Source organism: Podarcis liolepis (genome assembly GCF_965112155.1).
Source record: "Podarcis liolepis genome assembly, chromosome: 4".
NCBI lineage: Eukaryota > Metazoa > Chordata > Lepidosauria > Squamata > Lacertidae > Podarcis > Podarcis liolepis.
In genome coordinates, this window is record NC_139558.1 from 912463 (window position 1) to 940431 (window position 27969).

Consider the following 27969-nt stretch of genomic DNA (forward strand, 5'->3'; position numbering starts at 1 on the left):
GATGCAAACACAGCAAATTGCACACATGACTTGCCACTGCTGTAAATCTCCCACCTAATTACTGCTGTCAATTGCCTGCTGGCTGCTGCCACCAATCGCCCATCCCACCACTGCTATCCATGTATAAGATGACTCGCAATTTTTGCTGATTTTTCTAAGGAAAAAAGGTGAAAAAATATGATAATTTTTGGATTAGATGGTTGACTGTCCACATTCGTAAATGTACAAAAAAAAAAATTCCCAAGAACTGCATGTACAGCAGGTGGATTCATGTAGTAGAGAGGGGTACAGAGAAGAAATGCTGTGGATCCTCCTTATCTCCTGAATGATAATAATAATAATAATAATAATAATAATAATAATAATAATAATTTATTATTTGTACCCTGCCCATCTGGCTGGGTTTCCCCAGCCACTCTGGGCGGCTTCCAACAAAGATTAAAAATACATTATTTAATCCCTCCAAGGACTCAGCTACATTAGTAGAAATAAAACATTACCAATGCATTACAGTGGTACCTCAGATTTCGAACAGCTTAGTTCCTGAACAACTTGGAATCCACACACTGCAAACCCAGAAGTCAGTGTTCCAGTTTGTGAACTTTTTTCGGAAGTCGAACTTGCTCCATTCTGAGTGTTACACTTCCGTTTTCGGTGCCACACTTCCCTTTTCTGAGTGAGGGAAAGCCAGGCTGGGCAGCAAGCAAGCAGGCAAGGGATGTCACTGGGTCTGCCACCGCCACCGCCACATCCTCTGGTACCGGGTGACGCCTGTGACTGCAGCTTCAGGCACCAGAGCAACGCCGAGTGGCTCGGCCCCAGCAGTGCCTCCCTTTCCTTCCCCGCCATGTAAACTTCCCCTCCCGCATCCAGCTAGCCACCTCCTTCCACACACGAACCCTCCCCCCGTGCTCTTCATCCCTCCAATGGCAATGGGTAGTTGAAGTTGGACATACCTTATAGCTTTCATTTTATGGATCAATGGTATTGTTAGATAGTAAAATTTATATTACAGTGGTACCTCGCAAGACGAATGCCTCGCAAGACAAAAAACTCACTAGACGAAAGGTTTTTCCGTTTTCGATTTGCCTCGCAAGACGAATTTCCCTATGGGCTTGCTTCGCAAGACGAAAACGTCTCGCGACTTTGTTTTCTTTGTCTAAAAACAAAGACATGTTTTGTTTATAAAGTTAATTTATTTTCCCTTCAATTTTTGAACTGCTCTTTACAGTATGTGTGACTTTAAAGAGCAGTTAATAAACTGTTGTTGTACCAAATTTGGCTTTGTTTGGACTTTTTTTGACCATAGGAACGCATTAATTGATTTTCAATGCATTCCTATGGGATTTCGTGCTTCGCAAGACGAAAAATTCGCTAGATGACAAAAATTGCGGAACGAATTAATTTCGTCTTGCGGGGCACCACTGTAAATCGCTGCTTTAGGGGTTGTTTTTAAAAGTCTGGAAAGGATTAATCCATTTTGCATTACTTTCTATGGGAAAGTGTGCCTTGGTTTTGGAATGCTTTGGTTTTGAAATGGACTTCCAGAACAGATTAAGTTTGAGAACCAAGGTACCACTGTATAACACTGTGACACCAGATGGCATTGAAGAGCTGAAATCATTATGAGCTTTAAAACGGTTTTCAGAGCATTTCAGAATGTTTTTTATAACTGTGTAGATGCAGCTCAAGTCACAATAACCCCAAAGCTACTACTGGCTGCTCATGTAACTACAAAATCATTCTCACCTCTGACTGCCTTCATTGCCACTTAGTAAGGGTTGATTATTATCATTATTAATAATTCTGAATGGATTCACAGCTACTTTGTGCAATAATTTTATTGCTTATGAAATTATATTTCTGTTCCTGCAAAGAGCACTTGACAAAAATTCAGAGGCATTTATTACTATTACTATTATTATTATTATTATTATTATTATTATTGAAATGCAGCATGACTGAGTCTTCCATTTCTATTTCTTACTCAGCAGGAACCAGTTTATCTATTCTGTGCTCCTACCACATTTTGAATTTCTTCATAAAATCATACAACGCTCCCTGTCTTGATATTATGGCAATGTGAAACAGGATGTCATATTTTTTAAAAAACAGAGCAGAGACTATATCAAGAGGAACAGGAGATTGACAGCATCACAGCTTGTCACCCCTGAAGGCAAACATAATGCTCTTCTTTATTAATGTGTGTCATGGACATGCTAAAAGGCATTGCCAGGCCCTGGATCAGAGCACTGAAGGGTACCTATGAGGCTGGAAAGTCCTCTTGCTCAAAAGAGGTCTCTGTAAGATACAGACAGTCTGCCCTTCCCCAGCTCACTGTTGCCTCTTATATTGTACATCCCAGGCATATATACTTTGGTTAGTGACATCTGCTATGCACTGCATTTCTTGATGTTTGTACTTGATGAAGGGAACGCAGTGGATATAGCCTACCTTGATTTCAGCAAGGCATTTGACAAGGTGCCCCATGATATTCTTGTAAAGAAGCTGGTAAAATGCAGTCTTGACTATGCTACCACTCAGTGGATTTGTAACTGGCTGACTGACCGAACCCAAAGGGTGCTCATCAATGGTTCCTCTTCATCCTGGAGAAGAGTGACTAGTGGGGTGCCACAGGGTTCTGTCTTGGGCCCGGTCTTATTCAACATCTTTATCAACGACTTGGATGATGGACTCAAGGGCATCCTGATCAAATTTGCAGATGACACCAAACTGGGAGGGGTGGCTAACACCCCAGAGGACAGGATCACACTTCAAAACGACCTTGACAGATTAGAGAACTGGGCCAAAACAAACAAGATGAACTTTAACAGGGAGAAATGTAAAGTATTGCACTTGGGCAAAAAAAATGAGAGGCACAAATACAAGATGGGGGACACCTGGCTTGAGAGCAGTACATGTGAAAAGGATCTAGGAGTCTTGGTTGACCACAAACTTGACATGAGCCAACAGTGTGACACGGCAGCTAAAAAAGCCAATGCAATTCTGGGCTGCATCAATAGGAGTATAGCATCTAGATCAAGGGAAGTAATAGTGCCACTGTATTCTGCTCTGGTCAGGCCTCACCTGGAGTACTGTGTCCAGTTCTGGGCACCACAGTTCAAGAAGGACACTGACAAACTGGAACGTGTCCAGATGAGGGCAACCAAAATGGTCAAAGGCCTGGAAACGATGCCTTATGAGGAATGGCTAAGGAAGCTGGGCATGTTTAGCCTGGAGAAGAGGAGGTTAAGGGGTGATATGATAGCCATGTTCAAATATATAAAAGGATGTCACATAGAGGAGGGAGAAAGGTTGTTTTCTGCTGCTCCAGAGAAGCGGACATGGAGCGATGGATCCAAACTACAAGAAAGAAGATTCCACCTAAACATTGGGAAGAACTTCCTGACAGTAAGAGCTGTTCGACAGTGGAATTTGCTGCCAGGAAGTGTGGTGGAGTCTCCTACTTTGGAGGTCTTTAAGCAGAGGCTTGACAACCGTATGGCAGGAGTGCTCTGATGGTGTTTCCGGCTTGGCAGGGGGTTGGACTCGATGGCCCTTGTGGTCTCTTCCAACTCTATGATTCTATGAGAAATGTTGGTTAGAAGTTAAAAAGGACCTAGAGATATGGTCAAACTTGAAGCTTTCCTTGTTAGGTCGATTTGCTGTTATAAAGATGAATGTATTGCCAAGAATGTTATTTTTGTTTCAATCATTGCAAATCTTGGACAAAATGGACTGCTTCAAGAAGTGGCAGAGAGACATTTCTAGATTTGTCTGGCAGGGCAAGAAGCCCAGAATAAAATTTAAAATATTAACTGATGCAAAGGACAGAGGTGGATTTGCCCTGCCAGACCTTAAATTTTATTATGAATCAGCAGCATTCTGCTGGCTGAAAGGATGGCTGCTTCTTGAGAACACAGACATTTTGGATTTAGAAGGTTTCAATAATGTTTTTGGGTGGCATGCATATTTGTGGTATGACAAGGTTAAAACACATAAAGCATTTAAAAACCATATTGTTAGGAAAGCATTGTTAAATGTCTGGATAAGATATAAGGACTTACTTGAAAATAAAACCCCAAGGTGGTTGTCACCGACGGAAGCAAAGGCTCAGAAAAAGCTCAATATGGAGGCCAAATGGCCGAAATATTGGGAAATTTTGGAACAAGAAGGAGACAAATTGAAACTGCAGAGTTTTGAGAAATTAAAAGATAAAGTGTGAGACTGGCGTCATTATTATCAGATAATGGAGGCATACAATTTGGACAAGAAAATTGGCTTCCAGGTGGCAAAATCAAAATTAGAAACAGAACTGTTAGAACCTAAAACTAAGATTTTGTCAAAGATGTATAACTTGCTGTTGAAATGGAATACTCAGGATGAAACGGTGAAATCTGCTATGATTAAATGGGCACAAGATGTTGGACATAACATTATGTTTGCTGACTGGGAACAGTTGTGGACTACAGGTATGAAATTTACGGCATGTAATGCCCTAAGAGAGAATATTATGAAAATGATATACAGGTGGTACATGACACCAGTCAAGCTTGCAAAAATCTATCATTTGCCGGATAATAAATGTTGGAAATGTAAGGAAAATGAAGGTACATTCTTTCACCTTTGGTGGACGTGCCCAAAGATTAAGGCTTTCTGGGAGATGATCTATAATGAAATGAAAAAGGTATTTAAATATACCTTTCTAAAGAAACCAGAGGCCTTCCTGCTGGGCATAGTCGGCCAATTGGTGCCAAAGAAGGATAGAACTTTCTTTATGTATGCCACAACAGCAGCAAGAATACTTATTGCAAAGTATTGGAAGACACAAGATCTACCCACCTTGGAAGAATGGCAGATGAAGGTGATGGACTATATGGAACTGGCAGAAATGACTGGCAGAATCCGAGACCAGGGAGAAGAGTCGGTGGAAGAAGATTGGAAATAGTTTAAAGACTATTTACAGAAATATTGTAAAATTAATGAATGTTAGAATGATGTTGGATAGAAACTAAGTGGTTTCTAGCTGTAATGTTATAAGGGAATATGAAAGAATGGACTATTAATAGGTAAAAATCTAATGTTACAATACTTTAAGATTGAAGATTAGGATAAATAATGAGGGGAGGGATTCGCTGAATTAACAAACTGAATTGGAATACAGAAAAGGGAGGCGTGAGGAGGTCCGGGAAATAAGCAAATGAAAGATAAGTGATTGAAAGACTGAATTGTTTTTAACTATTTTTATTTTGTATTTTTCTTTTTTCTTTTTTTCTTTTGTAATATTTTGAAAATCTTAATAAATATCTTTTTTTTAAAAAAAGAAAGTTAAGATATAGTGGTGAGGCAGGGTTCCAGGAGAGTAGCGAGATTCATAGCGCCCAGCTGGTCACCTCAAGACCCCACATGTCCATGGGGCTTTTTCAGGGGGGTGCTTAGCCCTAGCACACACCCCTAAGGTCCCGATAGCTTGGAAACAGTCGTCCCTTAAGCAGAAGATCCGTTCCGCGCCGCCATTTCCCTTTGCAGGCAAACCGGAAGCTTGTCGTTTCTTCTTCTGTTCTTTCTTTCTTTAGTTTATTTCCTTTCTTTCCTATAGGTGAGTGTACAGAAAGGTACAGAACTTTCTTGTATGTTTGAATGTTGAATGTGTAAGTGTATGTCTAGAGACAATGAATAAAATAAACACCACTAGATGTATTGCTGGATGCGTGTTTAATGGTTATTGTTATTGTTATTGTATTTGTTTAAAAACCAATAAAAATTGTTAAAAAGAGAGAATAGGATTGGCAGTCATAGAATCCTAGAATTGTGGATGTAGTAATATGGCGTAAACCCTTCCCCCCAGTTGCCCCTCCCTCACCTGTCCTTGCTCTCCGGCAAGAACAGGTTTCTTGAGCAGACTGGCTGGCAAAGGTTTACTTTTCAAAAACACAGGCCGAAATAACACCGGTAGGGCTGCCACCACTCCCTTTGTTCAGGGGAACCCAGAGACACAATCCAGGGAGAAGGGTGTGTCCCATTAACCTGGCAATTCCCCCCCTCTACAAGCTGAATCCACAGACTTGCAGACAGAAATTCTCACGGTAGAGCGGAACTAAGCGGAACTAAGCGGAATGATTCTATGATTCTACTCAGTCTTTTATGCTGAACATGTAATATCATTAATTCAGTTATTGCCATATGATATTGTTGTACCCAGTCATTTTGCCTTCCTAGATTCATTTCCATCTGTATTAGAAAAATGTCCATCATTGTGACAGATAGGACACAGAAGGAAATTGCACTCCCTCTATGGGATCCCTCTTGGAAGCCAAGCCAGAGATGGCGTGGGGAGGGGTTGGCCTGTCACAAGGTGGTTGAGGTCTGCATCATTCGGGGGGGGGGGTGAATGGGAGCTCTTCAGTTATGTTAGATACAGTAAAAGGTAGCACTGAGTGGGAGGGAGGATTAACAACAATATCCAGGATGAGATTCAGGTTTGACCTCTTTCAACTTAACAACCACCTCTCCCTCCCTCATGAACTCTTCCAAAGCTGACTCTTTGAATCTCTTGTCTCACCTCCATCTCCTCAGTAGATTGCCCCACATACTTTCACCTTCTCCTCAGAACCACCAATTCCCCTTTTCCTATGATTTTCACTGGGGTCAAATAAACACATTTTTTTCACGCCCTGTACAGGGGCTTCACTTGCACAGGGCTGCAATACTTTTAAAGTGAGGAACCCCTTTACTAACCAGTCAAGGACCCTCACTGTCCTTTAAACTCTCTGTGAAGGTCCAGGAGGCGAGTACTCAAAAGGCCTGCTTTGCCACTGAGTTGCTTATTTAAATTTGGACCCAGATTGAACCTGGTCCATCTTTCCTGCAGACTGGCTAGATCCTGCACAGGACCACCTTCTTCTTTTTGTTTTTTAATTACATATTGTCAGGGGCTCAGGGACAGAGGCACAGGGGAGAGAGGAGATGGAGAGCGAAGGGGAAGGATCTGAGGGCAGCATAGGGGAGTATGACAGTGACCCGAGAGATTCCATGAGCTTCTCCAGCGAATCAGAAGATTCCCAGAAGGAGGCGTCGATGGTCAGGGCAAGGGGGGCCAGCGGGGACTCCCAAAGCAGCAGCTGGAGATCAGGGCCAGCTTCCCCACCAGAGCGTAGTGGGGGGGGAGGAGTCCCAAGTGTCAGGTCCAACGGCCACTCCAGCAGGGAGAGAAGATGAGTCGAGACTGACCACGCCTCTATCAGAGAGTGGGGGAAGCAGTGACAGGAGCAGTGTAACGGTCAGGAGGAAGGTTACCGGCTGGGCGCGCGTGCCAAGTTCAAATGTACAGGCGCGCGGGACAGCAGAAAGCCCGGATCGGGAACCAGGTCCTAAAGCCCGCCGGAAGCAGGGAGAAGACTCAGGGGAATCAGCGTCAGAAGAGTCTAGGAAGGGCGAGACCCCGGCTGACAGACGGACCCAGAAGAGGAAAGAGCAGAGGAAGAGGTGGAGTAAGGCTAGGGTCTTAAACTGGTGTCTGGGGGGAGGAGACTCAGACGGAGCTTCGGCGGTCTAGAGTTTCAGACGTAGAGCTGCACGCTGCGGCTGTGAAAACGAAAATGAACTTCAATAAAGACTTTTGTATATAACAACGGAGTGGCGTTGGTCCTTTGTGAGCTGGGAACTAGGGCAGCTCTGACACATATACAAATACATATACAAAATGTTTACATAATATTACATGCACATTATACATGTAAATTCACATTTTTCATTTCATTATTTATAAACATTTAGTCATTTCTTACTTGCATTTTATCTTTCCCCTATATCATAACCTGTTTCTTCCCTCCACCCGTGCATGACTTCCTAATTTTTATATTATAATTTTATTATTGTGATTGTACTCTTATATCTTAATAATTTAAACATACATTCTTGTATTTCTGTTTATATAAACTGTGAGATCAATCTATACATATCAATAATTTTTTGTTGGAGCATCTTTTAACCATGTATTCGTCTACACACTTCCATTCCTGTTTGAGATTTTGGTTAGATTGCATTCTAATTGTTGTCGTCAATTTTGCTAATTCAATCAATTAAAAAAAATACATTGCCAATCTGCCACTGATGGTACTCTTCAGATTTCCAATTTTTGGCAACCAGTAACCTAGCGGCAGCTGTTGCAGATAGAAAAATTCTCTTCATGTCTTTGGGGATGTCATTTGATACGATTCCTAGAAGGAATACGTTTGGCTTTTTACCAATTGTTATTCTAAACATTCTTCTCAATTCCTCATGTACAGTGGTGCCTCGCAAGACGAAATTAATTCGTTCTGCGAGTTTTTTCATCTAGCGAATTTTTCGTCTTGCGAAGCACAAAATCCCATAGGAATGCATTGAAAATCAATTAATGTGTTCCTATGGTCAAAAGAAGTCCAAACAAAGCCAAATTTGGTACAACAAGAGTTTATTAACTGCTCTTTAAAGTCACACATACTGTAAAGAGCATTTCAAAAATTGAAAGAACAATAAATTAAGTTTCTAAACATGACAGAAAAACATTTAAAAATCAACAAAGTGTACTGTACATTTTCTAAGACTCTGGGGGACAACTCGAAGAAGGTTCCTCTTCCACTCTTTGCTTCTTGCTGAAGAACCTGTCCATGGTCTGCTGCTTCATCCGCCTTTTCAGCACCTCCCTGAAGGCGACATGACCCTCGTATCAAAAGTGTTCGCAAGGTCATGTGCCACATGCTTGTCAGGGTGGTGCCGCTGTGCAAAAGCCTGCACATCCTTCCACTTCATGCAAATGTCCCTCAGTTCTTTGGAGGACAGCCGTTCCTCAGTTGCTTCCTCCTCTTCCAGCGAGGCCTGCTCCTGCCTAGCCTCTGCCTGCAGTTCGACCAGCTCCACGGTGGTCAGCTCGTGGTTGTGCTCCTCCACCAGCGCGCTGACGTCCTCCTCTGTGACCTCCAGGCCCATGGTCCTCCCCAAGGCAACAATGTCCTGCACCACTGTTGACTCTGGTGCATCAGAGTCACTTGGTGCCACACAGTCCGGCCACAGGCTGCGCCAAGCACAATTCAAATTTCTCTGGCTGATCCCGTTCCAGGCCGTGGTGATCATCTTCAAGCAGGTGACGATGTCGAAGTGGTCCTTCCAGAATTCCCGCAGGGTGATGGTGGTGCAACCAGTCACCTTGAAGCATCGCCTGAAAAGCTCCTTGGTGTAGAGTTTTTTGAAATTGGCGATGACCTGCTGATCCATCGGCTGGAGCAGTGGCGTGGTGTTAGGCGGCAGGAACATGATGCTGAAGAAGCTGAACTCCTCCAACAAGTCCAACTCAAGGCCTTTAGGATGAGCAGGAGCATTGTCCATCAGAAGCAAAGCCTTCAGCGGCAGGTCGTTGTCCAGCAGGTACTGTTTGACAGCAGGGCCAAAAGCAAGATTGACCCAGTCCACAAACAGCACACGTGTGACCCAAGCCTTACTGTTGGATCGCCACATGACACTCAGCTGCTCCTTGTCGACCTTGTGTTTCTTGAAGGCCCGTGGGTTCTCCGAGTGGTACACCAGCAGGGGCTTGATCTTCAGGTTGCCGCTTGCGTTGGCACAGAAGATCAGGGTCAGACGGTCCTTCATGGGCTTGTGGCCAGGCAACTTGGCCTCCTCCTGTGTGATGAAAGTCCTTTTGGGCATCCTCTTCCAAAGCAGCCCGGTCTCGTCGCAGTTGAAGACCTGCTGTGGAACGTAGCCCTCCGTCTTCACAGCCTCCAGGAACTCCGCTGCAAAGTCTTCAGCCGCAGGAACATCAGAACTGGCAGCCTCTCCATGCCTGACCACGCTGTGGATTCCAGATCTTGCCTTGAACCGGTCAAACCAACCTCTGCTTGCCTTGAAGACTTCTGGCTCGCCTGAGGTTCCTGGCTGTTCCCGGATGAGGTCTGCGTGCAAGGTCTTGGCCTTCTCACAAATGACGGCCTCAGTCACTGTGTCCCCTGCACGCTGCTTCTCTTCTAACCAGATGAGCAGCAACTTCTCGACCTCCTCCAGAACAGCTGGGCGGTTCTTCACGATCCTGGTGACTCCCTTGGCTGCATCAGTCGCAAGGATCTTCTCCCTCATCTTCAGGATGGTCCCGATGGTCGATGGATTCCTCCCATACTCCCTGGCGAGGTCTGTCACACGCATTCCACCGTCGTGCTTCCGGATGATCTCCTTCTTCATTTCCAGCATCACCTTCTCCTTCTTCCTCTCGCCGGCCTCTGCAGCAGCAGTCTTCTTGGGTCCCATGGCAGCACAGCTCCTACCTTCGCAAACTCAAAAAAAAAAAAAAAAAAAAAAAAAAAAGAATCTGTGCTTCACATCCAAAAAATTCAAAAGCACCCAGCCACCCACCACACAGAAATTCAAACCCAGAACCAAGTCCTTGAATTCCAAACACCCAACCCAAAATCCAACCCCCCCAAAAAAAAGTTTTAAAAGTTTAACTTACCAAATGGCTGCAAAAGAAGTTTTGGAAAAGCTTCAAGAATCACCAAAGTCTTCAAAAGCCTCAACTGTTCCCCCAGCCACCCACCCACCACACAGAAATTGCAAACCCCTCCCCAACTGTTGCTAACCCCTCCCCAACTGTTCCCCAGCCCCTCCCCAACTGTTGCAAACCCCTCCCCAACTGTTGCAAACCCCTCCCCAACTGTTCCCCCAGCCAGCCACCGCACAGAAATTCAAATCCAGAATTTTTTTTTGAAAAAAACAACAACATGGCCCAATGGTCACAGAAAATCATAAAAATGCAGAAAAAACTGCACAAGCTCCCAGATTCTTGCAAACCCCTCCCCAACTGTTCCCCCAGCCAGCCACCACACAGAAATTCAAATCCAGATTTTTTTAAAAAAAAACAACAACATGGCCCAATGGTCACAGAAAATCATAATTTATTTTTTAAAAAAACACACACAAGCTCCCAGATTCTTGCAAACCCTTCTCAACTGTTCCCCCAGCCACCCACCACACAGAAATTCAAACCCAGAATTTTTTTTAAACAGCAGCAGAGTGGCCCAATGGTCACAGAAAATCATAAAAATTTTAAAAAAACCACACAAGCTTCCAGATTCTTGCAAACCCCTCCTCAACTGTTCCCCCAGCCACCCACCACACAGAAATTCAAACCCAGATTTTTTTTTTACAAAAACAGCAGAGTGGCCCAATGGTCACAAAAATGAAAAATGCAGAAAAAAACCACACAAGCTTCCAGATTCTTGCAAACCCCTCCCCAACACCAAGTCCTTCAAAAGCACCCAGCCACCCACCACACAGAAATTCAAACCCAGAACCAAGTCCTTGAATTCCAAACACCCCAACCCAAAATCCAAAACCCCCCAAAAAAGTTTTAAAAGTTTAACTTACCAAATGGCTGCAAAAGAAGTTTTAGAAAAGCTTCAAAAATCAGCAAAGTCTTCAAAAACCTTCAAAAACCTCAAAAAAGGCTACCACACCACGTGGTATGAGTTGCTCCTCGAAGTCAAGTCGCAACTGCACCTCTTCAAGCAATGCACCCTGGGTATTAACGGTTTTACGAAAAAGGAAACACACTTGCAAGACGTTTTCGTCTTGCAAAGCAAGCCCATAGGGAAATTCGTCTTGCGAAGCACATCAAAAAACGAAAAGCTCTTTCGTCTAGCGAGTTTTTCGTCTTACGAGGCATTCGTCTTGCGGGGCACCACTGTATATTTCCCTATTTATTTATTTATTTATTTATTTTCTCACATCCCCACCAGATGTGATACAAAGATCCCCCTGATACCTTGCACCTTCAACATAAATTTGATGGTAATTTATAAATTTTGGCTAGTTTTAGAGGGGTTAAATACCACCTATAAAACATCTTCATAATATTTTCTTTGATAGAGTTACATGCAGTGAAATTAGTATCTGATTTCCATAGTTTTTCCCATAGGTCTAATGGAATCGCGTATCCAAACTCGATCATTACTTCTTTAATTTGTTCATCTTTGAGTTCCCATTCGAGTAATAAATTATACATTTTTGACAGATTCCTTTTGGAATTATTCAAGAGTTCTAGCTGGAATTTTTATTCTTCTTTTTGGAAACTGTTAAGTTGTGGGTAGACATAGCAGACGACACAGCGATTCTTCCAAAGCAGCTCTTTATTTGGAAGCTGGAACAGAACTGACTGAGGAGCTCAGTCAGCCTGCTTATATAGAGCTCCAGAACAATGTAACTGTTGCCATTTTCTAAAACTATCCAATCACTGAGCGCCACTTTCGATCCTTCATTTGCATACAAACTATCCAATCACTGAACGTCACTTTCGATCCTTCATTTGCATAACTATCTACAGTATCCCCCTGCTGGCCCAGGGTGAGAACTTCAGTACATAACAGAAACCAATTTTATTATCAGAGTTAAATTTGTCATATAATTGATGATGTTGTAGCCAAGTGGTACAAACCTGTTTAACTAATGTAAAAACACGCTGATTCTCGGACCGTCTGCGGGCTGGATTGAGAAGGCGATTGGGCCGCATCTGGCCTCTGGGCCTTAGGTTGCCTACCCCTGCTCTAAATCCAATAAATCAGTATTTTCTAATAGTATCCAATATTTAGTCCAACAGAGACAACAGGCCTCATAATATAATTTTAAATCCAGGAGACTAAATCCTCCCCTTTCTCATTTGTCAGTACAGTGGTACCTCTGGTTGTGAACGGGATCCATTCTGGAGCCCTGTTCGCAACCTGAGCAGAACGCAACCCGCGATTCGCCGCAACCCGCAATTCGCCACTTCTGCACATGTACGTGACGTCATTTTGAGTGTTGCCGCACGTGAGAGCGGCAAAACCTGGAAGTAACCCTTTCCAGTACTTCTGGGTCACTGTGGGACGCAACCTGAAAACACTCAACCTGAAGCGTCTTTTACCCAAGGTATGACTGTAAGTAATACACACACCCACACACACCCTGCCATATAAATTTTAATAAATTTCTTCTCCATTTTTCAAAGCATTCCATCTCTGCAATTACAGGAATCATTTGAAACAAAAATAATATTTTTGGGAGGATGTTCATTTTTATTGCTGAAATTTCCCCCCAGAACGATAATTTTAATCTATGCCAAATTTCCAAATCCTTTTTAATCTGTTTCCATAATTTATTATAATTATCTTCGAATAGATTGATATTCTTCATTGTGGTTTGTATTCCTAGATACCTTATTTTATTGACAATTTCTAAACCTGATTCTTCTTGTAGATACTTTTTCTGTTGTTCATTCATATTTTTCATCATTAATTATGTTTTGGACATATTGAGTTTGAAACCAGAAACTCTTCCATAACATTCCATTTTTTCTAGAACTTTTTTAACACTCATTTCTGAGTCTTTCACCATTAAGACTACATCATTTGCGAATGCTCACAACTTAAAAGATTTATGGCCCACGGATATGCCTTTTCTTTCTTTCTCCTCCCTTATCTCTTGATCGAGAATTTCTATGGTTAGAATAATAATAACAGGGAGAGAGGACACCCCTGAGGACCACATTCTTCTTCCTGTCTGATAACTGAAACCCTAGATCAATCTGTTCAAGTCCTTGTTCAGCACCTCATGGGCTTGAATCAGCCTGACACAGATACTTAATCCTGCAACCAAACTGAAAATTGTCTTCCCATGGCATCATTTTTCCCTCAGAGTCTCTAAAGTGGGAACCATGGCATACTTCCATGACTATCTCCACATGTCGTCCCATAACTCACTGTGCAATCCAGGGGATTCTCTCCATGCTATGGCAATCCTCAACCTCAGTTTCACTTTTTCTTTTTCAATCCTTAACATAACCACAGTGTTTCATTTTCTTTCTTTCTTTAGCTATAAAACACAAAGGAACACCCAGAAGCATCCATTTGGCTGTAAATCTCCAGACTGGGCTTTTTCGTTTTGTTTTTTGACATGATGTGCAAATTCAAAAGGTTTCAAGTGGAACCAGCAGGTGCTCCAGCCTGGCGCTTCTGGGAAGGCATCAAAACCCTTTGAATGACACCGAATTTCTATGGTTTAATATAATATTAGCTAAAAATGCAAAAAATGATTTGCCATGAGTATTTTTTTCTTTATTGTAATAATAATGATTTAAATGGAAATATTTGGTGTTCCTTAATGTCATACTTCCCACCTTGTTAATTCTTTATATGCTTCAAATGTAATGTAGAAACATATTTAACAGAAGGCTTTTGTAGTGCTCTGGCTAGGGGACTTTTTAGTGCTTTGAATGCATATACTTGAAGAAACAGCAAAATTTGAAAGCTCTTTGCATTTCATGACAAGATTAACAAAAGCCAGAGGTATTGGTCAACTCTGGATTTGAGTGGTGTTTTTTTTATGGACCAACCTGGCTCCCTTTGCTTTTTATAACCCCCAAGACACAGTAGTCCACTGTGTGTGTGTGTGTGTACGAGCAATTCACCAGAAACCTCTTTGAGATCAATGGGAGCAATGTAAGAACGCAGGAGAGCTCTTGCCCAGCTCTTTCTGATTTTTAACTGTGTTTATGCACTAAAACAACGGGTGGATTTTGCCCTTCCTCAGGGTCAAATGGGATAATCTTAAATGCAATGGCACCAATAGAATTTTCCTTTCTGGGACTAATAGCAGCTCCGGAGAAGGGGATATTTACTGGAACCACAGCAAAGCAGGGAAAGATCATCTTTGTGAATTTATTCTTTGTGAATTCCTATATTGGATTACCTGATCCACACCACTTAGATGAATGAGCAGATGGGAATGTAGCTATCCATTGGATTTCACACTTTTTGTTATGAAGTTCTTGGCAGGTTAAATGTATCAAAGTGCATACTTATATATGTAGTTTGAGAGAAAATATGCATTTGAACATATATATTTTTAAGCCCACAGATCAACACAGAAGTGGAATGGAACTGTGTCCAAACACATACAAAAGTGACATGCTCAAGGAATAGACAGATTTACCCATCTCTGGGTTCTCGCCTGCCCCTATCATGTACTCTGGTCTTGATCCTTATTTAGGATATCATGTCTAGTTTGGCTCTCAGAGAACCTCCAGAGCCAGTCCAGTTGTTGATATCATTGTGATTGCTTTATGGTTTCCAACCTTCTGTAGGCAACTTTCTCCTTCTCAAATTTTTCCTATTCACATGGTTAGTAGAAACAGGCATCAAAATAAAGAGGACCGTCAAGCAATGTGTTTGAGAGTTTGAGGGCAATATATGTTTAACCACAATTCTTCATTCATTTTTGTAACCCTGGAAGCCACCTGAAGTTATTCAAACAGAAAAGGCATGGATAATTAAGAACATGTGGTGTGTAAGAAAATGGAGACATTTCACTTAAGGAGGGTTTATAAAATGATATAATTATTTAGAGCAGGTTAGAAAGGGATATAATTTTGAAATGTGGGAAGAATTTGAAAACTACTTATATTGCCATTGATACTGTTGAACCACCAGACCACTCATAAACCTATGCCCACCTGTATAAATTAACACTGTTGTGTATCATATTCTTGGAGAATCGTTATACTGGACGAGGGGGATGTGGAAGCAGAGTCTTGACATTCCAAGGCAAGAGATAGGAACACCATTAAAGGACATAAATTTGTCCCTGGATCTGGGGATACTATTGTTCCAGTGTGTGCGTGCAAGGTTGAGGATCAGAATGGTTTGCTTATCGCCATTTTCCTTAGATCTTCCACGTATCCCACTTTCCACCACCTTCCTGTCAGTCAAGACTATAACTACTTTTAACAGCCAGAGCTCAGAAATGTTCCATGTACCATGAGTTCAATGTACATTAGGTCAATGTACAAATAAAGGAGTGGCCAGAGAAAAATGGGTTCATCTATTGAGTGCTGATGCCACAAATGCCATTCATGCTGCCTTGAACTTGTTTCCTGTTGGTGTTCTTTGGTGTGTGTGTTTGGGGAGCCATTTCAGAGACTGTTTCTCATAGATTCCCGAAACAGTTATCACTCTACCATCTGTCTTATCTTTCTTATGGTTTCACAATTTTCTGCACTGCTGAAATAGTTCAGGAGGAGAAAAGTGGAAAGACATGCAGCTATCTTGACAATTATTCTAGAAGGAGGCATTTTAAGGAGGAAATGCTATTCTGGATTCGGTCACTGTCGGAGACGGGATACCTGAACAAGATGGAATATGGGCAATTGGTTCTGTCTGAAATGCCTAGGTTGTCAACAGATGATTGATGACGCTAGCATACATTTCCAGGGTGTGCCAATTTCCAATCTGACATTTGCTTTAGACTCCCTAAGGTGAAAGTTCAGTGAGCTGAAGATGTTAAGTAATGTCAGGAATAATTCATTAGGTAACACTCTGACATTTAAGGAGCAATCTAGAGAATTTTAGCACTCCACTTTGGAATGGGTCCCACACCCCCTCCCAAAGCTCCTCAGCTGTCTGTGTCCCTGCTTGACTGGCAAAAACCTCTGCCACATTTGTATGAGAAATGAAGAATAATGAGCTCCAAGATGGTTTGACTACTGGATTTTGTTCTTCTGACTCTCCTTATATCCACACTCAATGGAAACAATCTTTAGAAAGATTTCTTTTTTTTATAAAAATTTTATTGGTTTTACAAAATTTTTAAAACAATACAAACATATAAAAAGACATACAAACACGTATAGTTTCATAACCTTTTTTTCGTAAACCTTGTTTCTCAGACTCCCCCATACCTCCCCTTTCTACATCCCAATGTCCAATTTTTTTTAGCAACTTCTAAATATTTCTGTCAAGCCTCTGTCCTATTAATCTTTCCTTCAGTCTAATCTTATGTCACTGTAACCCTTTCTTTCTCAAAACCTCAACATTCTAACATTCATCAAGTTTATAGTAATCCTTAAGATAGATTTTAAATTTCTTCCATTCTTCTTCCGCCGTCTCCTTCCCCTGATCGCGGATTCTGCCAGTCATCTCAGCCAGTGTCATATAGTCCATCACTTTCATCTGCCATTCTTCCAGAGTGGGTAGATCTTGTGTCTTCCAGTACTTTGCGATAAGTATTCTTGCTGCTGTCGTAGCATACATAAAGAAAATTCTATCTTTCTTTGACACCAATTGGCCGACAATGCCCAAGAGAAAGGCCTCTGTTTTTTTAGAGAAAGTACATTTAAGTACCTTTTTCAATTCATTGTATATCATATCCCAGAAAGCCTTAATCTTCGGGCACGTCCACCAAAGGTGATAGAAAGTACCTTCAGTTTCTTTACACTTCCAACACTTATTGTCAGGCAGGTGATAAATTTTTGCTAGCTTGACTGGGGTCATATACCACCTATAGATCATTTTCATAATATTTTCCTTTAAAGCATTACATGCCGTAAATTTTATACCAGTGTTCCACAACCATTCCCAGTCAGCAATGTCCTGTGTCCACTTAATAATAGCCGATTTAACTGTTTCATCTTGTGTATTCCATTTCAGCAGCAAATTATACATTCTTGACAGGTTCTTAGTATTGGGTTCTAACAATTCGGTTTCTAGTTTTGATTTCTCCACCTGGAAGCCAATTTTCCTGTCTTGTTTGTAAACCTCCATTATTTGATAATAATGGAGCCAATCTCGTACTTTAGGTTTCAGTTTCTCATGACTCTGTAATTTCAATTTGTCTCCCAATACTTTGGCCATTCGGCCTCCATATTGGGCTTTTTGAATGCCTTAGCCTCCAAGGGTGACAACCATCTAGGGGTTTTATTTTCCAGGAAACAATCTTTAGAAAGATTTCTGATCAAGAACCATTGGACCTCAGTCATGCAAGTGGGACAATTTCCTCATGAATTCAGAAACAACACAAGAGTCTTGCTGGATCAAACCAAAGCTCAAAGTCTAGCATATTGTTCTCACGGTGGCCAACTAGCTGCCTGATGGAAAGCTCCCAAGCTGGGCATGTGCACAACAGCAGCCTCCCCACTTGTGATTTCTAGCAAGTGGTCTACAGAGGTCTATCACCTTCAGTACTGCAGATTGCGCAGAGCCATCATGGCTGGTAGCCATTGATAACTTTACCCCCCACCATGAATTTATCTAACCCCCCTTTAAAGCCATCCAAGTGAGTGGCTATTGTATTGCTACATTTCATGGTGAAGAATTCCAGAGTTTAGCAACACACTGTGTGAAGAAGTACTTCCTTTTGTCTATTCTAAATTTCGCAACAAACAGCTGCATTGGATGTCCCTGAATTCTAGCATTATGGTAGAGGGGAAATTATCTTATTTCCACCCATTTTCTCCATGCCAAGCTGGCCAAGCATTGCATGTGCCACAGTCATGATTTGCCAAAGAGGTTAAAAAGGCTTTGAAAACTTAGATAGACTTGGATAAACTTTAAGAAATATATAAGTTTAATTCCTCCCCCCCCCCACCTTCGTAGCAAACCATCGCGGTGGCACAGTAATTCTCTTGGTCACCTTGCCCAGAATGCTTGGCTCTGAGAAGGACCACCCAGGCCCATCCTAAGAGCCCAGGCACTGACAGAGGGGCTAGGGAAGCCACCATTTGGCTTTGCATTAGTGGTATTGCAATAGTGAAGGTTTTTTTGTTTTTTTTTCAAAGCAGGAGATGGACCAGGTGCGGCAGGAGGAAGATCTGTGGTGGTAGACCCACTGGCTGGACCATGTTGAGCACCCCTTGGTCAAGTGTTGGTCCTGATCTTCTCCCACCCCATGAAGCTTACTCCTGAGTCTTTGGCTCTGTTAGTTGCTTTTGGCTTTTAAAATTGTCTGGTGTATGTTTATATTGTGGTTTAAAATCTTCATACAGTGCTATACTTAAAGTTTAAATGATTTAAAAAAAAAAACCAACAAGAACAAATGACAACAAGAGCAGTTGACTGATATTGACCACCTGCATTTCTTCATCACTAGAAACACACACACACCCCACAGCCACAATGTAGTGAGAAGAGGAAACATTGCAGGGGTGACCCTTCTAGAAACAGGCAGCCCATGGGAACATAGAGCATTCCCTAAGGTATGCTAAAAGAAACACCTTTTTAAAGCAGCCATTCTCAACACTGGAACTACTGCTTGCTATAATAAGGCACTTTGCTAGTTTCTTATGAAAACTGGAGATCAAAGAAAAATAAGCATGTTGAGCTTTGTACTAAATAGTTCATAGTAGGTGCAAGTCACCCTGTGACACACAGAGTAGACTTTCAAGTAAATGCTGATTGAGTCACTGATGAAAAAACAACATTGATTTAATTAAAAAGGAGTGAAAGAACAAGATGAAAGGTATAGAAGAAAACAGCTTTTAAACAAAATATTTGATGAAAACATCTTAAAATTAAAATACATATTCAACTGGATGTGAAGAGCACTAAGCAAATGCCACCAGACCTGGCTAGCTAAGAAATAAATGGTAAGAAGCACCTGGGTCCTTCCCCCCCCCCTTACATTTCTGTTCAGACACAAAAGCACTTTCCCCATTCATCCTGTTTTTCTGTGAATGGCCATCAAAACTTCATGGAAAATGAAATCTGTAGCAAATTTTGTGGATTTATTCACAGGCAAAACATATGAAGAACTGCAAGGGCATTCCAAAGAATTAGAATAAAGTTGCCCCAAACCCCACTGGAAATCAGAGTTCCAAATCAGGGCAGGAGTATTTCCTATGTGGATCCAAGATGTGCCCTCTCATCAAATCAGAGGATCCCAGGCATGTGAGGAGAGGCCCTGATATGGCCAGCGGGTGGTGGTAGAGCATCATCATAGCCCTCTGGCAGGACTGGAGAGCTCGGGGCATGCAGAGTAGGGACTGAGAGTTGTGCACGAAGCCTCCTTGCTCACCCCAGTGCTTTCAGGATGGTGGGTTGTGAAGGTGTCATGGCTCTTCTCTTCCCCTGCTACATCAGTTTAGAGTGTGACTTCTACACCTTCGAAATGTTCTAAAATATTCCGACAATCTGATAATGGAATGTCTGCCTGCTCCATCTAAAAATGAACATTCTAAAAGTGTGCAAGTAAAAAAAATGCAGCACTCCATTTATGTTTTAGGGTGGCATGCAACTGTATCATGCTCACAGGAGATACAGATGTAAGGCAAATGGTTCCAGTTGGTCTATTCGGACTTAGTCAAATACAAAACTTCATTTATTTAACTTCATCATGGAACCCAAGGTGGATGCAATTGTCACACAGGCTCTGCACAGACCAAGACCTGGTGGCCTCATGTGCTTTCAGACCAGATTGTGGGATATTACCATTCGATTTAGTAATGGTAACCACAAATGATAAACTTCAGGTTCATTTCAGCCTCCTTATTTGATCTTGTTTGTCAGCAGTGGGCCCCATGGAGTCTGCGGCCCTCCGTGGTTGTTCAGTAGCAGCAACACTGTTTTCACTTTTGCTAATGAAAGTAATGCTGGAAACACACAATATTATATTTAGAGAATGTGTGTGAACAGTATAAGGATGATTTACTTTAAGGGGAAAAAATACTTCTAATTGGCTTGTGGTGATTTTGGTTCAGGGTATTATTTTTCAGTCAGAACAAACAAGAAATTTTATATTGCCCAAGTTGATGTTATCTGCTTAGGAGAAAAGGGGATAATTAAAGCAATGATTTTTGTTAGGATTCCAATTGCTTTGTGTAGAGTTAAAGGCCAGAAACTGCAATTTGTAGACAGGAACAGCTAAGAATGCCCACAGGGACATAAGAATACCCACCCAGGACAAATATACTTCTAAATGTCTATTGATGTTCTGTGGCTTAAAATTTGTGGGATTTGTTTTTTATAGTAATTGACTCAGTTAATGGAGAACAGCTGATTTTTTTTTAAAAAACAACCCAGGTCAATCCTTGAAATTTACCATGCTTTATAAAAAGAAGGGAGGACCTCAATAATATATTAAATAAATAAACCTAAAAATAATGGAAAGAGTGCAGCTTCTGCCCCCCTCCCAATCTCTTTATTGTTGTTGGAAAAAGTTTGGCACTTGATATAAGCCCCACCTAATATAAACTAGTCTGGCACCACTTACAAACACAGAGAGGAATGATGTACAACTGATGATTTATTCCATTAATTGATACTGAAGGAATCTCCAAAGCTGAAGTAAACATTCAAAACAAGCATATAATTTGGGGGTCTGCTTAATTTGTTGCACTATTTGCAGAAGCTGCTTTGCAGCCTTTTTATATTTCAAGATCAGGTAAATTGTCATTGACAGCAATTCTTGGTGTTTTTGGATGGACCACTTCATCAGATCACTGTGATAAAATCCAGGAAAAATATTCCTGCATTGCAAAGGGTTGGACTAGATTACCCTTGTGGTCCCTTCCAACTACAATTCTATGATTCTGACTAAAGGTCTGACCAAGCCACAGTGTAGCATTTAAAATCCCATTGATTTTCAGCTTTAAAAGTTAAGTTATTGTCAACTTCAAGTATTTCACAATGTCTTCAAGCTTACTCATATAGGTTTCAAGGTTGAAAATGTGCTTTAAAAAAGCAAAAACTAAAATTCTTGTGTGTTAAGATCTGCACTAATTGCCATGTTAGCAAACAAGGAGTGTCAGAAACTAGGGGCTGTGGCAAACCAGCCTAAAGTGGAAATGGGGCAGCATTATGCCCCCAAGTCTTTGTATGGCTTCAGTTCCCCAGTTCATTGATTCACCTTGCCCAACCCCCCAGCCAGACTTTAAATGGTTCCAGGTCACAGGTTCTTTGCTGGACTCCGTCTAATTCTTCAGGAATCTCTGCCCAGCTATTTTCCAGCCTCCAATTGCCTAATGCTTGCTCTACTTCCTAGTCATAAAGTCACAGAATTGCAGAGTTAGAAGGGACGACAAGGGTCATCTAGTCCAACCCCCTGCAATGCAGGAATCTCACCTGGATCATACATGACAGATAGCCCATCTAACCTCTGCTTAAAAACCTCCAAGGAAGGAGAGTCCACCACCTCTCGTGGGAGTCTGTTCCACTGCCTCATGTCCTGCTTTGAATTTATCTAGTTCTATGATGGTAGAAGTTCCATACAAGTGAATGGCTCCTGTGTGAGTGGATCTGAATGGTTTGAGGATCAGAACATAGGATTATAGGACAAAAGCCCTTAGCTGTAAGGGAAGACCACCTGCTCCAATACCATCCCACAGATCCAGTTTACACAATCTAGGCCACAGTTATGCTACATGTGGGATTCGGGTGGTGCTGGGGTCTAAACCACTGAGCCTCCTGGGCTTGATTTTCGGAAGGTCAGCAGTTCAAATCTGCGTGACAGCATGAGCTCCTGTTGCTTTGTCCCAGCTCCTGCCCACCTAGCAGTTCGAAAACATGCCAGTGTAAGAAGATAAATAGCTACTGCTGAGGTGGAAAGGTAAACAGCATTTGTGTGTTCAGACCCAGAGACCTCCCCCCTAAATAAATTGACACATGACTCAAATTTTAGTTTTGGTTTTTGGCAGAATTTAGGCCACAACTTTATTGATTATAGAAGGTGAGTGGTTGCATAGGCTCTGGTTCCATTAGCTCCCTGCATCCTTGTAGGCAGCGCTGACCCAGGGCACCAGCATAGGTCAGCCAAGGGTGAACACCTGGGAAGGTGAAAATGTTGGGAGCCTTTCTGCAAAGAAACAGTAAAGATGTTTGTAACTTTAAGAACTGTTTCTGTAAGTTCTGGGTGTGAGCTCTGGGCAGATTAGATACAGCTGATCATAACTACAAAAGAAGGAAAAGTTGCAGTTTGAATTTGCCTGCAGGGAGAAAACACCCACAAACTTTGTTGTTTTGTAATAAAACCTTTATTTGATTTGTTTTTACACCAGTGTCGTAGTTTCTGTCCTCTGCCACCAGAATAAAAAAACACCTCTAACAGGTTATGGGCACCAGTCCTGAGTGGGCAGAGACAGATTGTGTGAAAAGAACCAGAGACTGGAAGCAACTCAGCGTTTCTCAAGTAGCTGGCTGTGTGAAGGCGTCAGCAGAGAGTGTCTGTTTGAGACCAGGAGCCGAACAATTTATTCAAGCCATGTGTGAGTAAAGGCTGAGTGGAAAGCTGAAAGCTGGGTGGAGCCATGGCTGGACTTGGAGCTGGAGCTCAAGGGGGAGCTTCATATTTTCCAGTAGAGAAACTGGGAGAATCCAATTATATGTCATGGAGTTTCTAGGTGCAGGCATTTTTAAAGAAAGAACAATGTTGGACTGTTATTGTTAACCCTCCTGTAAAAGATGAGGATGAAGTAGTAGATGAAGCAGACCAAAGACTGGAGGACAAAGCATATGCCAATTTAATTTTGAGTTTAGAGAAGTCTCAGTTATCTCATGTGCAAGACCTTGAAACAGCAAGTGAGATTTGGAAAGCACTGAGAGTGATACACATTAAAGATACTGCTGGCAGCAAAATTACTCTAATGAGAGCTCTGTACCGAGCTAGACTAAGTGAGGGTGAATGTGTTTCAAAACACCTTCAAAGAATGTGTGATTTATTTTCACAGTTAAATGAACTTGGGGAACATTTTTCTGAGCAGAGAAAGGTTTCTATTGTGCTGTCTTCATGTCCTGATGACGCTGAAGGCAATTCCAGATAGCCAATTAACAATGCATTTCTTAACTGGGCATTTGCTTGATGAGGAGGAAAGATGCCATGAGAGGAAAGCGACAACCCCTCACCATAACTCTGGAAATGGGCGGTGGTCCAGGAAAAGATATGCCACTGAGGAGCGGCAACCTAAAGAGGTTGTTGACTATGCAGAGGAAGCAGCTTTCACACTCAGAAGAGGCTATCGTTGTGGGTAAACAAAGCACAACAGTGCATTGTGTCTGTGAGGGTTAGAAAAGGGCGGCCTGTGATTGCTGGGAAGCAAGGAGACGGGAAGAGTCGAATCCAGTATGTTTCTGCAGCAGTTCGAGGCACCAGTCACAATGTTGGACAGGACTGGATTTTAGACTCAGCAGCGACATTTTTGTTAAGTCTACACAAGCCCTTGTAGAAAAGCAACCTTGTAAATCTGTAAATGTAGTACCAGCTGATGGAACAGTACATGAGTCAGCTGGAAAGGGTAGTGCGAATATTAACTGTTTAAGCACCAAATTTACCAATGTTCTATGTGTACTGTCAGCTTCGTTCCGGAGCTGACAGAGGCTGGGAATGAAAGCAGGCAAAGAGAGATAAAGACACTGGGATGTGAGCTGGAATGTAAGAGGGAGGAGGATCAGCCTAGTGGCATAGCTTCAGAGAACAGAGAGCAGGCAGCAGATACCAAAGATCCACAAAATACCAATCTTAGCTCAGAAACAGAAGGGGAGAGGCCAAGAATAGCTAGCCCAAAAACTCGAAGGCGCGAAAAGGTCAGTGAGAGGAGGGGGAAAGAGTGGAAGTGAAAGGATTTTTTCCCCGTTGGAAGAAGAGGAAGGGGCAGAGTTTAGACTCGGCAACTGCAAACTTGGAGTCAGACACGGAGTGAAGGAGCTCCGGAGTGATTTGTGTGTTTGAGGAATAAACCTGAGATAATTACTGCTGGTGTCTCGTTTCTGTGGGAGAGCCAAGCCATTATATGTACCAAGTTTAGAAAATAATTTGCTTTCAGTTGCAAGTCTTGTTAAGCAGGGGTTTAAGGTAACCTTCTCTGGTTCAGGTTGTAAAATAGAGAAAGCTGGAAAAGTGGTTACTGCGTCACTAAAAATGGTTTATTTGTTTTAAAAGACCAGCAAATAAGTGAGTCTGGGGCATGTGTTAAAGCTTGTAATAGAGCCTTGCATGATGAGTGCCAGCATCTGTGGCATCATTGTTTGGGGCATGCCAATTTCTGCAGTATTGCAAAAATGCCAGAATTAAGTAAGGGAATTAAAATGAAAAAATGTTCAGTTTTTCTGGACTGCAATACCTGCAAGGATACACTAAGGGAAAGGGTGATAAACAAGAATTATGTTTGTCTTATGTTGATGATTTGCTTTATTCTACAAAAAATGACAAGCAAGTGGAACAATTTGCAGAACAAGTATGTGCTGACACATGTAATCACTGATTTTCGTTATCGTGCTTATATGTTTGATTGCCAGTAGCTTTTGCTGCTGCAGTAAAACAAGAGGAGGAGGTTTACCCTTATGCTATTCATATAATCAGTTATCATTTATCAATATATTCACATATGCTCACATATAACCAGAGTTTTACAGTGATTTTTATAATCCATTTGAATCATAAAAGCTTTTGCCTAGTCTAACAGCAAGCTGCTCGACCTTTCCCCCAGTGCTTTCTTACACCCTAGAGAAAGGGGAAGCTATAAATCAGAAGACCAAAGGGTGCTCATCAATGGTTCCTCTTCATCCTGGAGAAGAGTGACTAGTGGGGCACCACAGGGTTCTGTCTTGGGCCCGGTCTTATTCAACATCTTTATCAATGACTTGGATGATCAAGGGCATCCTGATCAAATTTGCAGATGACACCAAACTGGGAGGGGTGGCTAACACCCCAGAGGACAGGATCACACTTCAAAACGACCTTGACAGATTAGAGAACTGGGCCAAAACAAACAAGATGAATTTTAACAGGGAGAAATGTAAAGTATTGCACTTGGGCAAAAAAAAATGAGAGGCACAAATACAAGATGGGGGACACCTGGCTTGAGAGCAGTACATGTGAAAAGGATCTAGGAGTCTTGGTTGACCACAAACTTGACATGAGCCAACAGTGTGACGCGGCAGCTAAAAAAGCCAATGCAATTCTGGGCTGCATCAATAGGAGTATAGCATCTAGATCAAGGGAAGTAATAGTGCCACTGTATTCTGCTCTGGTCAGACCTCACCTGGAGTACTGTGTCCAGTTCTGGGCACCACAATTCAAGAAGGACACTGACAAACTGGAACGTGTCCAGAGGAGGGCAACCAAAATGGTCAAAGGCCTGGAAATGATGCCTTATGAGGAACGGCTAAGGGAGCTGGGCATGTTTAGCCTGGAGAAGAGGAGGTTAAGGGGTGATATGATAGCCATGTTCAAATATATAAAAGGATGTCACATAGAGGAGGGAGAAAGGTTGTTTTCTGCTGCTCCAGAGAAGCGGAGCAATGGATCCAAACTACAAGAAAGAAGATTCCACCTAAACATTAAGAAGAACTTCCTGACAGTAAGAGCTGTTTGCCAGTGGAATTTGCTGCCAAGGAGTGTGGTGGAGTCTCCTACTTTGGAGGTCTTTAAGCAGAGGCTTGACAACCATATGTCAGGAGTGCTCTGATGGTGTTTCCTGCTTGGCAGGGGGTTGGACTCGATGGCCCATGTGGTCTCTTCCAACTCTGTGATTCTATGATTCTAAGATGCTGGTACATCTCTCCCCCTCCTAGCTGAAGTTTCTATTCTCCTTTACCATCAACCGGGGGAAAGGTCAGACTGTACTTTGACTGTACAGACAAAGAAAGCAGAAGTTGGGAGTTGTACTCTGCGCACGGTCAGGAGCATGGCAGAATGCGCACTCATTGGTTATTTTTCGTTGGCGTTCGTGATTGTCTCATAATCTGTGATGCTGCACTCAGGTATATAACTCCAGAACTCGAATTCTTTGGGTCCCAGTCTTTTGGAAAGGATTCCAACTGGGTCCATTATTGCTCAGCAATAAAACTTCACCTTCTTTTTCTCCAATTGCTGTGTCTGTCAATCCTTGCCTCCATATAAGTGGGTACCACTGCCAAAAATTTGCAACACAGTGACAGTGAACACAGCATATAAATGTGACGGACAAATAAATAAATAAAGCATACATCTACATTTATTGATCTGTGCCTCATTGGTTCTAGTATTAAAAACATAGAGGAAATGGAGAGAGAACTCTCTGGTGTTTTTTCAGAGTTGGGTTTTTCCCTGCAGGAAAAAATGACTTCACTCTATGATATCACATAGCATATAAATTCAAACATTGGAAGATTAATGGAGAAATAAGAATAGTTAAAAATGAAAATACTAGAAACAAAATAAAAATGAAATGTTAGTGGGTGGCTGATAAACCATCTAAAATAAACTGCTGAAACACGTATCCTAGATTTGACAACATGATTTCACTTTTACTTAGTTCAATGCTCTTTTTGTATGAAGTTACAATTTGTGGGGTTTTGTAGCATAATCCTGTGTGGTCTCAATAGGTTCCAGCTAACTGTGCATAGGATTGTAACCTTAAGGACACCTGGGCACTGCTGGAGAGAGAAGTGAGTGGTCCATCTAAGGGAATCATAGAATCATAGAATCATAGAGTTGGAAGAGACCACAAGGGCCATCGAGTCCAACCCCCTGCCAAGCAGGAAACACCATCAGAGCACTCCTGACATATGGTTGTCAAGCCTCTGCTTAAAGACCTCCAAAGTAGGAGACTCCACCACACTCCTTGGCAGCAAATTCCACTGTTGAACAGCTCTTACTGTCAGGAAGTTCTTCCTAATGTTTAGGTGGAATCTTCTTTCTTGTAGTTTGGATCCATTGCTCCGTGTCCGCTTCTCTGGAGCAGCAGAAAACAACCTTTCTCCCTCTTCTATATGACATCCTTTTATATATTTGAACACGGCTATCATATCACCCCTTAACCTCCTCTTCTCCAGGCTAAACATGCCCAGCTCCCTTAGCCGTTCCTCATAAGGCATCGTTTCCAGGCCTTTGACCATTTTGGTTGCCCTCCTCTGGACACGTTCCAGTTTGTCAGTGTCCTTCTTGAATTGTGGTGCCCAGAACTGGACACAGTACTCCAGGTGAGGTCTGACCAGAGCAGAATACAGTGGCACTATTACTTCCCTTGATCTAGATGCTATACTCCTATTGATGCAGCCTAGAATTGCATTGGCTTTTTTAGCTGCCGCGTCACACTGTTGGCTCATGTCAAGTTTGTGGTCAACCAAGACTCCTAGATCCTTTTCACATGTACTGCTCTCAAGCCAGGTGTCACCCATCTTGTATTTGTGCCTCTCATTTTTTTTGCCCAAGTGCAATACTTTACAT

At 42.1% G+C, this 27969-nt stretch overlaps 1 long non-coding RNA gene across 1 annotated transcript in view; it reads left to right on the forward strand.

Annotated features, from left to right (window-relative positions):
- LOC310706055 overlaps positions 1 to 27502 on the forward strand; it is a 542773-nt gene extending 515271 nt beyond the window's left edge. The window contains exon 4 of the long non-coding RNA XR_014525600.1: positions 27207 to 27502. This is a non-coding gene — a long non-coding RNA (uncharacterized lncRNA). The remainder of the gene's footprint in view (positions 1 to 27206) is intronic.
- The last annotated feature ends 467 nt before the right edge of the window (positions 27503 to 27969 follow it).